Raw genomic sequence first — 16518 nt, 5'->3', positions numbered from 1 at the left:
TATTGCAGAGTATTGGCAGGGTATTGCAGAGTATTGGCGGGGTATTGAAGAGTATTGGCAGGGTATTGCAGAGTATTGGCAGGGTATGTATTGCAGATTATTGGCAGGGTATTGCAGAGTATTGGTGGGGTATTGCAGAGTATTGGCGGGGTAGTGCAGAGTATTGATAGGGTAGTGTAGAGTATTGATAGGGTATTGCAGAGTATTGGCAGGGTATTGCAGATTATTGATACTGATAGGGTATTGCAGAGTATTGATAGGGTATTGCAGAGTATTGGCAGGGTATTGCAGAGTATTGATAGGGTATTGCAGAGTATTGGCAGGGTATTGCAGAGTATTGATAGGGTATTGCAGAGTATTGATAGGATACTGCAGAGTATTGGCAGGGTATGTATTGCAGAGTATTGGCGGGTATTGCAGAGTATTGGCGGGGTATTGCAGAGTATTGGCGGGGTATTGCAGAGTATTGATGAGTATTGGCGGGGTATTGCAGAGTATTGGCGGGGTATTGCAGAGTATTGGCGGGGTATTGCAGAGTATTGATGAGTATTGGCGGGGTATTGCAGAGTATTGATGAGTATTGGCAGGGTATTGCAGAGTATTGATGAGTATTGGCAGTATGGATGAGTATTGGCAATTTGGCAGGGTATTGCAGAATGCAACTTACTTACACACTACTAGTGACTGACCTCCTGGTATTCTCTTCCCTTCTGTTCTGGGGGGAGAAGAACTAAGTAAACTCAAAGTGCAGCGGTTGTTTCCACAGGAGGCACTGGGTAGAGGGGAGCGGGAGGACAGTCCGGCGCGCGTGTGTCACACTGACGGTCTCGTGCCTGTGCGTGCCCACGCTGAAGTCATGTGACCGGTTGCTAGGCAGGGGCCGCTCCGCATCTAGCAACCGGTCACATGACTTCGGCGTGGGCACGCACAGTCACTCGGCGGCTGAGGAGCGGCGCGGACTACGCGCTGCATAGCCTCAGCCGGCCCGGCTCAGATAGCTAATGGGAACGGCGTTCCCGCTGTGGAAATAGTACGGGAACGCCGTTCCCATGCGTTCCCGCAGCACTCGAGCCCTGATTGGCGGGGTATTGCAGAGTATTGATGAGTATTGGCGGGGTATTGCAGAGTATTGGCGGGGTATTGCAGAGTATTGGCGGGGTATTGCAGAGTATTGATGAGTATTGGCGGGGTATTGCAGAGTATTGATGAGTATTGGCAGGGTATTGCAGAGTATTGATGAGTATTGGCAGTATGGATGAGTATTGGCAATTTGGCAGGGTATTGCAGAATGCAACTTACTTACACACTACTAGTGACTGACCTCCTGGTATTCTCTTCCCTTCTGTTCTGGGGGGAGAAGAACTAAGTAAACTCAAAGTGCAGCGGCTGTTTCCACAGGAGGCACTGGGTAGAGGGGAGCGGGAGGACAGTCCGGCGCGCGTGTGTCACACTGACGGTCTCGTGCCTGTGCGTGCCCACGCCGAAGTCATGTGACCGGTTGCTAGGCAGGGGCCGCTCCGCATCTAGCAACCGGTCACATGACTTCGGCGTGGGCACGCACAGTCACTCGGCGGCTGAGGAGCGGCGCGGACTACGCGCTGCATAGCCTCAGCCGGCCCGGCTCAGATAGCTAATGGGAACGGCGTTCCCGCTGTGGAAATAGTACGGGAACGCCGTTCCCATGCGTTCCCGCAGCACTCGAGCCCTGGATCTCCCCATCATCATCTGATCTCTCCCATCATCATCTGATCTCCCCCATCATCATCTGATCTCCCCATCATCATCTGATCTCCCCCATCATCATCTGATCTCCCCCATCATCATCTGATCTCCTCCATCATCATCTGATCTCCCCCATCATCATCTGATCTCTCCCATCATCATCTGATCTCCCCCATCATCATCTGATCTCCCCCATCATCATCTGATCTCTCCCATCATCATCTGATCTCCCCCATCATCATCTGATCTCCCCCATCATCATCTGATCTCTCCCATCATCATCTGATCTCCCCCATCATCATCTGATCTCCCCCATCATCATCTGATCTCTCCATCATCATCTGCTCTCCCCATCATCATCTGATCTCTCCATCATCATCTGCTCTCCCCATCATCATCTGATCTCTCCCATCATCATCTGATCTCCCCATCATCATCTGATCTCCCCATCATCATCTGATCTCTCCCATCATCATCTGATCTCCCCCATCATCATCTGATCTCCCCATCATCATCTGATCTCCCCCATCATCATCTGATCTCCCCATCATCATCTGATCTCCCCATCATCATCCCCATCATCATCTGATCTCCCCCATCATCATCTGATCTCCCCCATCATCATCTGATCTCCCCATCATCATCTGATCTCCCCATCATCATCTGATCTCCCCATCATCATCTGACCTCTCCCATCATCATCTGATCTCCCCCATCATCATCTGATCTCCCCATCATCATCTGATCTCCCCCATCATCATCTGATCTCCCCATCATCATCTGATCTCCCCATCATCATCCCCATCATCATCTGATCTCCCCCATCATCATCTGATCTCCCCCATCATCATCTGATCTCCCCATCATCATCTGATCTCCCCCATCATCATCTGATCTCCCCATCATCATCTGATCTCCCCATCATCATCCCCATCATCATCTGATCTCCCCCATCATCATCTGATCTCCCCATCATCATCTGATCTCCCCATCATCATCCCCATCATCATCTGATCTCCCCCATCATCATCTGATCTCCCCCATCATCATCTGATCTCCCCCATCATCATCTGATCTCCCCATCATCATCTGATCTCTCCCATCATCATCTGATCTCCCCCATCATCATCTGATCTCCCCCATCATCATCTGATCTCCCCATCATCATCATCTGATCTCCCCATCATCATCTGATCTCCCCCATCATCATCTGATCTCCCCATCATCATCTGATCTCCCCATCATCATCCCCATCATCATCTGATCTCCCCCATCATCATCTGATCTCCCCCATCATCATCTGATCTCCCCATCATCATCTGATCTCCCCCATCATCATCTGATCTCCCCATCATCATCTGATCTCCCCATCATCATCCCCATCATCATCTGATCTCCCCCATCATCATCTGATCTCCCCATCATCATCTGATCTCCCCATCATCATCCCCATCATCATCTGATCTCCCCCATCATCATCTGATCTCCCCCATCATCATCTGATCTCCCCCATCATCATCTGATCTCCCCATCATCATCTGATCTCTCCCATCATCATCTGATCTCCCCCATCATCATCTGATCTCCCCCATCATCATCTGATCTCCCCATCATCATCATCTGATCTCCCCATCATCATCTGATCTCCCCATCATCATCCCCATCATCATCTGATCTCCCCCATCATCATCTGATCTCCCCCATCATCATCTGATCTCCCCCATCATCATCTGATCTCTCCCATCATCATCTGATCTCCCCCATCATCATCTGATCTCCCCCATCATCATCTGATCTCCCCATCATCATCTGATCTCTCCCATCATCATCTGATCTCCCCCATCATCATCTGATCTCTCCCATCATCATCTGATCTCCCCATCATCATCTGATCTCCCCCATCACCATCTGATCTCCCCCATCATCATCTGATCTCTCCCATCATCATCTGATCTCCCCCATCATCATCTGATCTCCCCATCATCATCTGATCTCTCCCATCATCATCTGATCTCCCCCATCATCATCTGATCTCCCCCATCATCATCTGATCTCCCCCATCATCATCCATCAATAGCTGTGGATGGCTATTCTCTGGATTTTCTGCTGGGGAGAGACATTTCTATTGAAGTTTTAGAGAAGAGTACCTGGACTTTTCTACCTAAACCCTCTAACCCTACATTGAGAGACTGTGTTGTTAACTATCTTTCACAAATAAAAATCCCTTTAAGTGGATCTGGTATCAGTCTCTGCATTTTTCGGGTCATCTACCTCGGGAATCCCCTAGACGTGCATGAGGTGAAGAAGGTAACGGTAAGCCCAATTAATTCAGCCGCTCCCTCAGGGGTCAGTGCTACATATATATATATATATATATATATATATATATATATATATATATATATATATATATATATATATAAAAGAAACAAAAAAAACAGGCATACTTAATGGACTACTCTTTTTTTCTGCCATCACTTGTAATCATGCCTATTTGCTATGCGTTTCTTTGTGAACATGCATATGCGATAGAAGCGTTCAGCTCTTAAAGTGGAGTTCCACCCAAAAGTGGAACATTCGCCTATCTGATCCCCCCTCAAATCTGGTGCCAAATTTGGTACCTTTCAAGAGAGGAGTGGGGAGCAGGTACCTGTTTTTTGACAAGTACCCTGTCCCCACTTCCGTCGGACCTCACCGCGGTGAGGAATGTCAGAAGTTCCGGTCCTCTTCTCCTCCTCCCTCCCCCTTCCCCTTCCCCTGATGCGGCCCAGTAAGAGCGCAGGCATCTTATAAATGTGTTGATAGTAAAAACAGCTAACCTTGCCCAGTGTGTTTTGAAATGGCAACTTGTGATCTCCACTGAAGCGCACGTGACAACAGAGAATAATAATAGGGAGACGGGGCAGAGTGTTGTCACTCCATAACAGGAAGTGTCTGAGCATGGGCTTTCATGGCAGGATCACCAGAGAGTTTAACCTGTTCAGATCTGCGCTATAGCTGAATGACGGCTACAGTGCAGATCTGCTTTGCCGGGAGGCCGTCTATTGATGTTCTTCCCTTTCAAAGCTGGCCATACCCCCCTGAAGGGGGCAAGTGGACCGCACTGTGATCACCGGAGCCAATGGCTCCCGCTGCTGTCATAGCCAATGAGGAGAGGGAGCCTAGGACAGACAGGACTCTGTGCACATTGCCGCATCGAGAGGCGGCTCAGGTGAGTATTGGGGAGGGTGGGGGTGGGTATAGCAGCACACAGAAGGCTTTTTACCTTTATGCATAAAAGGTAAAAAAAAAAACTTCAGCCTTTTTAGACACTTTAATCATACAGTACCCTCTGTGACTGAGCCCCTACTGGGGTGAAATGCGTTGGTGGAGGAGCAGGGTTTGGTAGATGGTGCTGTGTGTAATGTACACTTTCCCATAGCACAAAAGTCTCACCCCAGAAACACATTTCACCCCAGTAAGTGCTCCCACTTCAACAAATCACCCTGGAAAGGGCTCCTCCTTCTCCAACCCTTTTTACCCCAAGAGGAACTTAATCAGAGTACCTCCATGATTGAGCCCTTACTAGGGTGAAATGCATTGGAGGAGGACAGTCCGGTAGACGGCATTGTGTTTAATGTATAATTTGCTATAGAATAAAATTTGATAAAAAACACCACTGCCAAATTATTATTATTTTTTTTTTTCACAAATATTTTTTATTGATAAAGATATTGAACAGCAGTACATGGCATAAAACACGTTGTACAGGTATGTTTAACAATAAAAGATCGTTAACAGTGGTTAATAATGGTTAATAACAGTTAGGGAGTGGAAATAGGATTATCAACATCCAGTATATAGTACTTAGCGGAGTCCCCCGCATGCAGGGCCGTCTTTAAGGCAGGGCAAAAGGGGCAGCTGCCCTGGGCCCTGTCATTGTTGTGGGGCCCAAAACAGCTGCCTCATACTTGCCAACTATCCCAGTTTACATTCCCTTGTCCCTTGAGGTTTTAGTCCCTTCCTGTGTCCTGATATCTCAGTGTGAAGTGCTGCTACTAATGCTGCCCAGCTCTGCCTTATTGTTGTGTACAGATGACTCACCTGCAGACCTGTGTTTACATGTAAATAACCGACATTGATATGTAAATAGCAGTGACATGCATATGTAAATAGCTGAGGCCAACTGCATTGATATGTAAATAAGGCAGCATTCATATGTATATCATGCCCCCCTGCAGTGAGGACAAGTTGTGCTGTAATTTACAGCAACCAGTGAGGAGTATTACTGTACAGTAATCTCTAGCAGCCAATCAACAAGCAGAAATCATGTGCTGTAACCTCTAGCAACTAATCAGTGAGCCTTAAGGAGTGCTGTAACCTCTAGCAACCAGTCAGTAAGCAGTAATGATATGCTGTAACCTCTGGCAACCATTCGCAATCACTGCCTGATCTGATAGAGGAAACTGATTTTAAGTCTAGCTGCTTTTTATTGTATGTCTCAGAGAAGGTGGAGAGCGAAATTGCATGGGGGGAGGGGGCCCTAAGAAAATTTTTGCCCAGGGCCCAATCAATATTAAAGATGGCCCTGCCCGCATGTATGGTCGTCTCCGATCCGACCTAGTGGGGGTCGTCTTGCAGTATGCTGGGTCTTTGTTGGCACATGAGTATGACATTTGTGACCTTTGTTGCTTAATGCCATGATTCAGGGGAGAGCCAAGACCAGGGTGTTCGTGATCGGTTTTTGGCACTTATAAGTAATTACTCTTATGCCCCGTACACACGAGCGGACTTTTCAACATCCAAAGTCCGACGGACTGATTCCGTCAGACTATTCGATCGTGTGTGGGCTGCAACGGACTTTTGATTCGCAAAAGCCTGACGGACTTTAGAAAATGGAACATGCTTCACATTTTTCCGACGGAACTCCGCCAGACCCGGTCCCTCCGGAAAATTCGCTCGTGTGTATGCTATTCCGACGGACTAAAACCGACGCTAGGGCAGCTATTGGCTACTGGCTATGAACTTCCTTATTCGAGTCCAGTCGTACGTCATCACGTTCGAATCCGTCGGAGTTTGGCGTGATTGTGTGTGGCCAAGTCCGCTCAGTCGAAAAGTCCGTCAGAACTCTGTCGGAACTCCGGCAGAACTACGGCAGAACTCCTTCGGAAGTCTGTCGGACATAAGTCCTCTCGTGTGTACGGGGCATTAGTCGTTTGACTTCTTTCTCCCTTGGACTCTGAATAATGGCTTTCTGGATTATAGCTTCTTGTGAAGTGTGGGTTTTCTCCGTGAGGTTTGTCTAATGGGGAGCCCTCTCTTGATTGATAGTGTTAATGGTACCCCTTTTGGAAGGGAGGGGCATATCTAGAGGGGACCCCAGTTAGCCTGAATAAGTAGATGTTGGGGATGTCTGGGTGTCTTAGTGGAGAAGACAGAGGTGGGAAAGCGGGGTGGTGTAGGAGGGGGTATAGGGGTAGCGACTTTTCAGGGTGGGGGTCCTGCCTAGTTCCTGCCTCCCTCCTCAGGTGGGTGGTGATTTGTATGTTGCTAGTTCTGTGGAATCGGGTGTGTAGGTGGGGAGGTGAGCTAATAGGTTGAGGGTTCAAGCAGTCTTTGTTACAATTTTGACGGGACCCGGGCCTGTGGTTGGGTCGTGCTGTCGGATTGCCAAATTTTTTCGCTTTGGTTTGTTTGCTTGAGATGAGGATGGTTCCTCTATAGCCTTGGTAGCCATGGTTGGTGGCTGGACTTTAATCCTGCCTTCTTATTAGTGCAACTGGGTTTACATGTACTTTAATACTATTAGGCCTCATGCACACTGGACGTTTTTACAGCTGCCGTTTTTTGGCTTCAGACATTTTTTTCTACTGCCAATAAACTCCCCATCATGTTATCCTATGTGTCCATGCACACACTGGCTGTTATCAGCAGTTTTTTGGCTGGGGCATTTTTTGGCTTTCACCACTTTAATACCGGGCATTTCCCCCCCCCCCCCTTCCTGCCCAGGCCAATTTACAGTGCTGTAACATTTTGAATGATAATTGCGTGGTCATGCAACACTGTACCCAAATTTTTATCAATTCTTCTACCCACAAATAGAGCTTTCTTTTGGTGGTATTTGATCACTTTTTTTACGCTATAAACAAAAGAAGAGCGACAAGTTTGAAAAAAAACAAACAATATTTTTTACTTTTTGTTATAATAAATATCCCAATTTTTTTTTTAAAAACACATTTTTTCCTCAGTTACATAGTTAGTTAGGTTGAAAAAAGACACAAGGGGGCGTGGTCTCGGTATGGAGGAGTAGAGCCGCACTTTCTCAGGGCTCCCGGGCCGTGGCTCCTTAACGGCTCTCCGCAGCAGCCTTACCCCACATTCCAGCATCCTCGCAGTGCCCGGGGGACGGGAAGCACGGGGGCACAGCCCGCAGACCTTGGTAGCCGGAATGGAGAGATTCCTGGTCCCCCTTCAACCGCCGGCCTCAACGCCGGACCCGGCCAAGATGGCGCTGGCATCAGACAGGAGGACGGAGCCCGGATCGCCGGCGGGGAGAGGTGAGCGATCCGGACTCAGTAATGACATGCCACCGTTCTCCCCGCCTAGTGATCTCTCCCCCAGCTTCCCCGGCTCACTGCCTATGACACCACTGGGAAGCCCAGTGGGAGGACGCTGCGGCTCTGTGCAGTGGGGACCACGTGGCTCCCTGGCCTCCCAGCACTCCATATCTGGTACAACGCCACCCCCTATACAGCAGCAGCAGCAGGACATACTGTCCCCACCGGGGTTGCCCCCACAAGAATCCTTGCGCTGTATTGAGCATGCATTATGGGCACTCTTACAAAAGTTATCTACTAAAGGTGATTTAGACTTCCGTGGTGTCCAGAATTGAGGGGGCATTACGTGGAGAGATGGCAGGGATCCGGCAGGAGATGAAGGATGTGAACGCCCGAGTCTCCACACTTGAAACAGGCACCTCAACCCTCCGTCAGGAGATAACTGACCTACAAAACACTAGAGAAGAAGTAACAGAACAAATTGCACAGCTCTACCTCACAATAGACGACCTGGAAAATCGTAACCACAGGTGTAATATAAGAATACACGTTTTACCAGAAGCGACCCGACAGAGGTAAAGGCAACCGTGACGGCCATATTTAACAACTGCCTGGAGTGTCCGCCTGAGACACCAGTGGCAATCGACAGAGTCCATAGAACATTGGATCCAGGGGGTCCCACTGCACATAGGCCCAGAGATGTCCTTTGTTGTTTACACAACTACACTGTCAAAGAGGACATCCTTCAAAAGGCCTGGCGCAGGGAGAATATAGACTTTGATGGCGCTCAACTTAACCTATTGCCAGATGTATCCCAGAGGACCCTTCAGATGCAACGCTGCATGAAACCCCTACTGGAGAGGTTCAACGAACAGGGGATCACCTACAAGTGGGGGCATCCTTTTCACCTGATTGCACGTAAAGATGGCAGAGCATATACCCTCCGGCACCCTGCAGATGTTCCCGACTTCCTCAGATCCCTTGGATTACCTGATCTGCAGATGCCCAATTGGCTGACGTTTGTTCTACCTACTGGAAACGATAACCCACCAGCAAACACCTCAGCCAGACCCCAGAGGTCCCGGCGCAACCGACATGCTCAACGTAAAAGACCGCAAGCTCCCCAGGACAATGAGCCTTGAGTCTCTTTTGTCTTTCCAAACCCCCCCCCCCCTTTTTTTTCTTTTATTTTGTTTTTGTTTTGTTATATTTTTTTTATTTTTTCCTTCTTTTTTCTTTTTTTTGTGGCCCTTAAGGGTAGATCCACCGGGCGAGAGACTTCCTAAATAGTACCGCTCCCGGCGGACTTCCTGGTTCGTCCCATCTCCGGATGGTCGAGAGGTACAGTGTCATTAATTGGAACTTGCAGCCCTCCTGGGCCAACACCCATACTATTACACATTGACTAATGCTTGTCCTGTTTACCGGTAACAGCGGCCCGACAGAGAGCCCTCCCCACAGCAGGCCGCAGGCTCCGTGGGAGGAAGACTGATGAGTCCCTGGAGTAGGGCAAATATACCCAAGGTTTTTCTCCCCCCTTTTTTATTTTTCTTGTGTTTGGTTTTATTTATTGCTTTCTATGTCCCTTGATTAATATTAGTCCTCCTTCTAGTGGGATCGGATGGGTCATCCCATCTACCATTGCTAGTTCACTCACAGGCTATCTTTGCAATTAATACTCGGCTCTCCAGGCCTGGTTGTTATGGGCCTCCCTGGGCATAATGGCCTCATATGCCCCTGAACTAGATCACTCCTGCACTGGGAAAGGACAGGCAGAGGCCGTATGGTACTTTCCAAAGAACTTCCCTGGAGGAGTGTCTCAGGGGGGGCCAGACTCAACCGGCCATGCCGATTCGGCCTGGAGACAGTGGCCGATTTAGACTGGCTTGGGCCTGCCCTCCTAAAGCGTAAACGCTAGGGCGCCCTGGCCATGATGGAGCCCATGCCTGGCCCCCGTAGCTGGTGGGGGGGGGGGGGGGGGGGGGGGGTCCCTGGTGCCAGGGTTCCCGGGGGATCCTTCCTCCCGCTGGCATGCAGTTCTGGTACGGTGGCCACTGTCTGAACTCTGTCTCAATACGGTATAGAGAGGAGGGTCCATCAAGAAATGGCTGTTTTTAAAAAAAAAATTGTATTAATTTATTTTATTTAGTCTTTTGTTCAGGAGATAGGGGACAAAGAGGTTAACTTCCAAACCTCAATGCCCCGCCCTGGCTCCCAGGGGTTTAGCCCATCTGGGGCATGGGGCTGGAGATGGGATGGCGGCTCGCTCGTGCTGGGCTTTGGCCCGGGAGGGTGGGTGGTCTTTTCTTTGGTCAGACCCAATATTAAAGCAATGTGATGAGGGGTACAGTGTGGAATATTGCTGATACTTAGGGAACGGTGTTCACATAGTTTTGAAAGGTTTTTTTTTTCTTGCGTTTCTTCCTGGTGCTGTTTTTATACTGCATAACGCAATGTACTACAGCGGTTGCTAACCAGACCGCTACTAGTGGAGAGTAGCTGGGGAGGCCTCACGCCCAGGGGCCCCGCCCTCTGAAGTACCCTACCGCTTCCCCCACTAGGCCCTAGCTGCCAAATTTGGCAGTAGTCCTCTGGAGATCTAGTCTTCTCTTAACTCTTTCTCCTTGTTCTCTATTTCTCCCTTTCTCCTGTCCTTGTCCCCCCTCAGTGTCTCTCTTCTCTTTGTGGCTTTGGCTCCCCTACACTAGCCAACCACCCCCCCCCCCCCCCCCTCCCTGGTACACTAACTACCGTACTAGCTCTTAGCGAGGCTCGGCAGTCTGTCCCTGATCTGTCGGAGATGTCTCTGAAAATAGTATCTTGGAATGTGAAGGGCCTGAATGTCCCAGAGAAGCGAACCAGTTGTCTCGCTGATCTATGGAGACAAAAACCACAAGTGGTATTCTTGCAAGAGACCCATTTCCGGGCTGACAAGATCCCTAAATTTAACAATAAGCGTTTCCCAATAGTGTACCACAGTGCATCGCCTTCCTCAAAATCAAAGGGGACAAGTATTCTCCTAGCCAACAACCTGCCTTGGCAGCTGATGGACCTCCACGCTGACCTTGAAGGCAAATACCTTTTTATCAAAGGTACGATTCCGTCACAGACATTTACCTTCGCAAACCTGTATCTGCTGAACGTTGACCAGTTGCCAATACTGGAATCATGCCTGGCCGCCCTGGCTTCCTTCACAGAGGGAACACTAGTGCTCGGAGGTGATCTTAAAGAGGAAGTAAACCCTTCCAAACAACTTGGACCTATAGGTAAGCCTAGATTAAGGCTTACCTGTAGGTCCAAGCAATATCTCCTAAACCTATATGGTTTAGGAGATATTTGCCCGAAAATGGGCACCGCTGTCTACGGTGCATGCGCCGTAGACAGCGGCGCGCAGGCGCACTAAATGCGGCAAATCCAAGAATGGATTTGCCTAATTTGTCGACTCCCGTGCGCATGCGCGGGAGTGACGTCATCGCGGCTTCGCCGTATGGCAGCGGCGGAGCTGCGAGACGCGACTCCCGTGCGCATGCGCGGGAGTGACGTCATCGCGGCTGCGCCGCTGTGATTCGTCTGAGCTGCGAGACGCCACCAGCAACATGGATGCGGCGGACTACAGGGGACAGCGGCGACTTCGCTGGCTCCTGTGTCAGGTAAGTGACACATAATGAGCTACTATGCGATGCATAGTAGTCCATTATGCTTTACCTTTGCAGGGAAAAAAAGAGGAAGTAAACCCATCAGGGTTTACTTCCTCTTTAATTTTACCGTTGATCCCCGCAAGGACTCATCGCTGGAGAAGAATCTGTCCCGGGGATCCAGGAACCGAATCAGAGAACTGCTGCACTCTTATCGACTAGTTGACATTTGGCGGATTCTTCACCCGTTAGAGAGGGATTACACCTTCTTTTCGCCAGTTCATGGCTCATACTCCGGGATAGACCTCTTCTTGGTCTCCCACGCTACAATCCCACTTGTTTCTGAAGCGCGGATCGGCCATATTGCACTCTCAGGCCATGCTCCGATCTCCATAACCATGGGCGTGCAGGGCATGACACACAAATCAGCTACATGGCGACTTAATGAAGCCCTCATTCAAGATCATGGGGTTAGAGCAGACATGGCATGGGAAATTGGACTCTTCTTTGAGAGTAACAGGGACTCTGTAACTAACCCCCTAAATATTTGGTCGGCACACAAGTGTTACATAAGAGGTATACTCATTAAAACATGGCCACAGACTCAAAGTCGCCAGAGAGAAAACACTGTCCGAGTTGCTGACAAAGCTTCATGACTGGGAAAAGTGCCATAAATCTCTCCCAGACAGAGCTCTGGGAGGTAGAAGTAACTTCCCTCCGAGAGCAAATCAAAGAACATTCTTTATTTCATTCAAAGAATAATCTTTTGAAGGTACGCAGAATTTTTTTTACGAATATGGAGATAAATGCAGCAGAACGTTAGCGAATGCCATACGAACCCAACGCAATCTTTCCTACATACCCGCCTTAGCTGCATTCGCTAACGTTCTGCTGCATTTATCTCCATATTCATTAAAAAAAAATTCTGCGTACCTTCAAAAGATTATTCCTTGAATAAGGCTGGGCGCCTTCCCCTTTGGAGTTCCAGCCAGTGCGTTTGTGAGTTCGTCTTTGGTTATAGGCTGTGAAAGCAATTCAGCCTCCTCCTCATTAAAGCGGAGGTCCACCCTAAAGTGGACCTTCCGCTCATTGGAATCCTCCCCCCCCCTCCGGCGCCACAATTGGCACCTTTCAGGGGGGAGGGGGGTGCAGGTACCTGTACAGTACAGTTATCTGCACCCACTTCCGGGATAGCTCTCTGCGGAAAGGGGCGTAGATTCTGCAGAATCTACGCTCCTTTCCGAAAGTCCCCGCTGCCTGCTGGGCAACACACAGATCCCAGAGGCAGCGGGTCCATCCTTATTGCGCAGCGCGACTCACGCATGCACAGTAGGGAACCGAGAAATTAAGCCGAAAGGCTCCACTTCCTGATTCCCATACCCAAGATGGCGGCGGCAGCACCCGAGAGACGATCAAGAGATCGGCTTCGGGTGCCAACATCGCGGGCGAGCGGGGCGGGTAAGTGTCCTTATTTTAAAAGTCAGCAGCTGCAGTATTTGTAGCTGCTGGCTTTTAAAAAAAAAAAAAAAAACGGCGGACTCCCGCTTTAAGGGAGGGCAGGTCCGCCGCTGCTAGATATGTTTCTATGGCCTCTAAGCCAGTGATGGCTAACCTTGGCACCCCAGATGTTTTGGAACTACATTTCCCATGATGCTTGACTACACTGCCGAGTGCATGAGCATCATGGGAAATGTAGTTCCAAAACATCTGGGGTGCCAAGGTTCGCCATCACTGCTCTAAGCTATCCCGGGGCCGACCACCTGAGGGGCTGGAATGTAGATTATAGAGTGGTTCATAGAAAACCCGGAAGGCCATTTCTGCCGAATCATGGGTTGTAGCCCCTGTGAGGCACGAGACAACACCATAAGGACGATTGATGTAGTGGCAAGGGCCAAGCATCTTAACGTCCCGCTCATCCTGTTGTCTACAGATGAAGAAAAGGCGTTTGACAGGGCGAGTTGGACTCTCCTGCTTACTACCCTGCGACACCTCGGAATGCCGGCCTCCATCCTGTCCTGGATATCGGCCATATATTCCTCCCCTTCCGCATCAGTCAGAGTAAATGGGGTGGCATCCGACCCCTTTAAGATAAGTAACGGCACGAGACAGGGGTGCCCTCTTTCCCCACTCCTGTTCATAATCTCCCTAGAACCCCTCAGGCTTAACCCAGATATTAGTGGACTTGAATCAAGCACATACCACCATAAAATTGCCGCATATGCGGACGACCTGCTGTTTTATGCCTCAAAACCACATACCTCACTCCCAATCCTATTGTCGGCAATACGCCAATATGGGATGCTCTCAGGATTTTAAAATTAACTTCCAAAAATCAGAGGCACTGAATGTCTCCTTAACTCCTAGCTCTCGGGCTTGCCTTAGCGAAAACTTTCCCTTCCGCTGGGCGCCTCAAGCCATCAAGTACTTCGGTACTAAGATCCCCTCTGACTTGCACCTTATTTACCGACTCAATTTTCAACCACTCCTAGATTTTTTTCTTCTCGGACCTTGACAGATGGAAGGGCCTGGCAGTCTCCTGGTTTGGAAGGTGCAACGTCTTAAAGATGAACGTCATGCCAAGATTGCTCTACCTCTTACAAGCGCTACCAGTAAAGATTCCATGGAACTTCTTCCGTAGGCTGCGCTCAATCTTTATTAAATATGTCTGGCACGGCAAACCCTCGCAACTCAAAAGCTCGCTATTGCACCAATCAAAACTCAGGGGAGGGACCAGCCTCCCCGACCCAGCTTTATATTACACAGCAGTCCACATGAAAAGAGTAGTGGACTGGTGCAGGCATGCACCATACAAATTATGGGTCGGGCTGGAACAGGAGTCAGTGCTGCCCCCTCTGGGAGGCTTACCATGGAGCGGAGCTGGGTCTGCCAGATTCGCCCTTTCCCACCAGTTAATAGAGCCCACTTTACAAGAGCTTCACAGATACTTTAGAATGGCAGAGACGCCCAGTTTCCCTCCCCGATGACGCCTATAATTGGACACCCAGACTTCTCACCGGGTCTCTCTGATAAATCCCTCCGGCTACACCCGGAGCGGGGACTGGTCAGGGCCTCCTCTTTCTGTGGTCCCTTGGAATGGAGAGATCCTTCCAGCATATATCCTAGCTTTACCTCCTCTGGTCTGGGAAGGTGGAAGATCTTACAACTTTTGCATTTTCTCAGATCCCTTCCGGATATTGAGGGTTTCCGCAGACAACTTACACCCTTTGAAGATCTATGCCTGGGAGAGGAGCCAATATGGAAATCCCTTTCTTGCTCTTATAATATCTTGCTGGCTCATACGTCCTTATGTGATCCCCCGTACCTGGGGAAGTGGCAGAGAGATCTTAATATAGGGTTTACAGAAGATCAAAAAAAGCTAATCTTTTTTCGCACATAAGTCCTCCCTGTGTAGCTGATATTAAGAAATCACCTACAAAGTACTGACCCGGTGGTACAGGACCCCCTCGGTACTAGCATCTATTTTTCCGGGTCATAGCCCCCTATGTTGGCGATGTGGCACACAGACTGGCACATTGCTCCACATCTTCTGGGAGTGCACAGTTTTGACCCCCTTTTGGAGACAGGTACTAGGAATCATTTACAAACTAACGGATGTGGATCTTCAAGACAACCCAGCGGCGATATTATTGAACCTAACTCCAATGTCCAGTAGGCATTATCATAAATCACTATTGAAGCACCTCCTGAATGCAGCCAGGGCGTGTATTCCCAGTATGTGGAAGCAGCGGTCCCCTCCGACGGTGACGCAGTGGTTTGCTAGGGTCTGTGACATTCAGCGGATGGAGTGCCTCACGGCGGCTTTGGGGGAAAGGGAGGAGGAACATAGTGCACGTTGGACACATTGGGATCCGTTTTGAGTTTCAGATGAATACAGGTCTTACATTAATTGAGATAGCCCTTAGCGGATTGGAGCCGGGGATCGTCGGCCTCGCCGGGGCTTTATCCATACCCCCCTTCCCCCCTAATCCCTCACTCTTTCCCCTCCTAATTTCAGCGACACCTACGGTGTCACTCACCCTTTCTTCACATAACTAAGAAAAACTTCTGGTTTGCTATACCCCATTTTGGCACCACTCCAGTGTTTATAGGAGTGGGCCCTATATGTTACAGACAAAGACGACGCTTAGATGCATCTTGTTTAAATATTTTGCCTTGCCATCTGACCAACAGGAATAATCTTGTCTTGTCCCCTGGAGGGTCTCCCTCTACACAGAGGGTCATACTAAGATAAGCAACACATGGCTATTGATAATATGTTCAGTGCCAGTTTGATATTTCAGGCTGAGCAGAGGGTTACTCCTGCTGACATAAAATGGACCTGTTAGTTAAATCGGGTTGAACTCAATCAATGCGATATATCAGATAGTGGATTACTATTACAGCATTTTAAACAGATTTGTTTGTGTTCCTACGAATACCTATCAACAGTTACAGATGATTGTTTTTGTTGTTTGTATGGCATATTTGTGTATTCAGAATTCCTTAAATAAAGATAAAAAACATAAATAAAAAAATAAATAAAAAAAAAAGACACAAGTCCATCTAGTTCAACCATAAAAAAAATTATATAATGTACACACAGATACATGGTCCTGCTTTGTAAT

General features: G+C 49.0%; 1 protein-coding gene across 3 annotated transcripts in view; it reads right to left on the bottom strand.

The window, feature by feature from the left end:
* Positions 1 to 16518, bottom strand: part of LOC143956536 (legumain-like) — a 248129-nt gene that overhangs the window by 107974 nt on the left and 123637 nt on the right. The window lies entirely within an intron of this gene.

Source organism: Lithobates pipiens, unplaced genomic scaffold (assembly GCF_037356315.1).
Source record: "Lithobates pipiens isolate NorthernLeopardFrog02 unplaced genomic scaffold, aLitPip1_a1.2 Scaffold_37, whole genome shotgun sequence".
Classification (NCBI taxonomy): Eukaryota; Metazoa; Chordata; class Amphibia; order Anura; family Ranidae; genus Lithobates; species Lithobates pipiens.
This window is presented reverse-complemented; position numbering and strand designations above follow the sequence as displayed.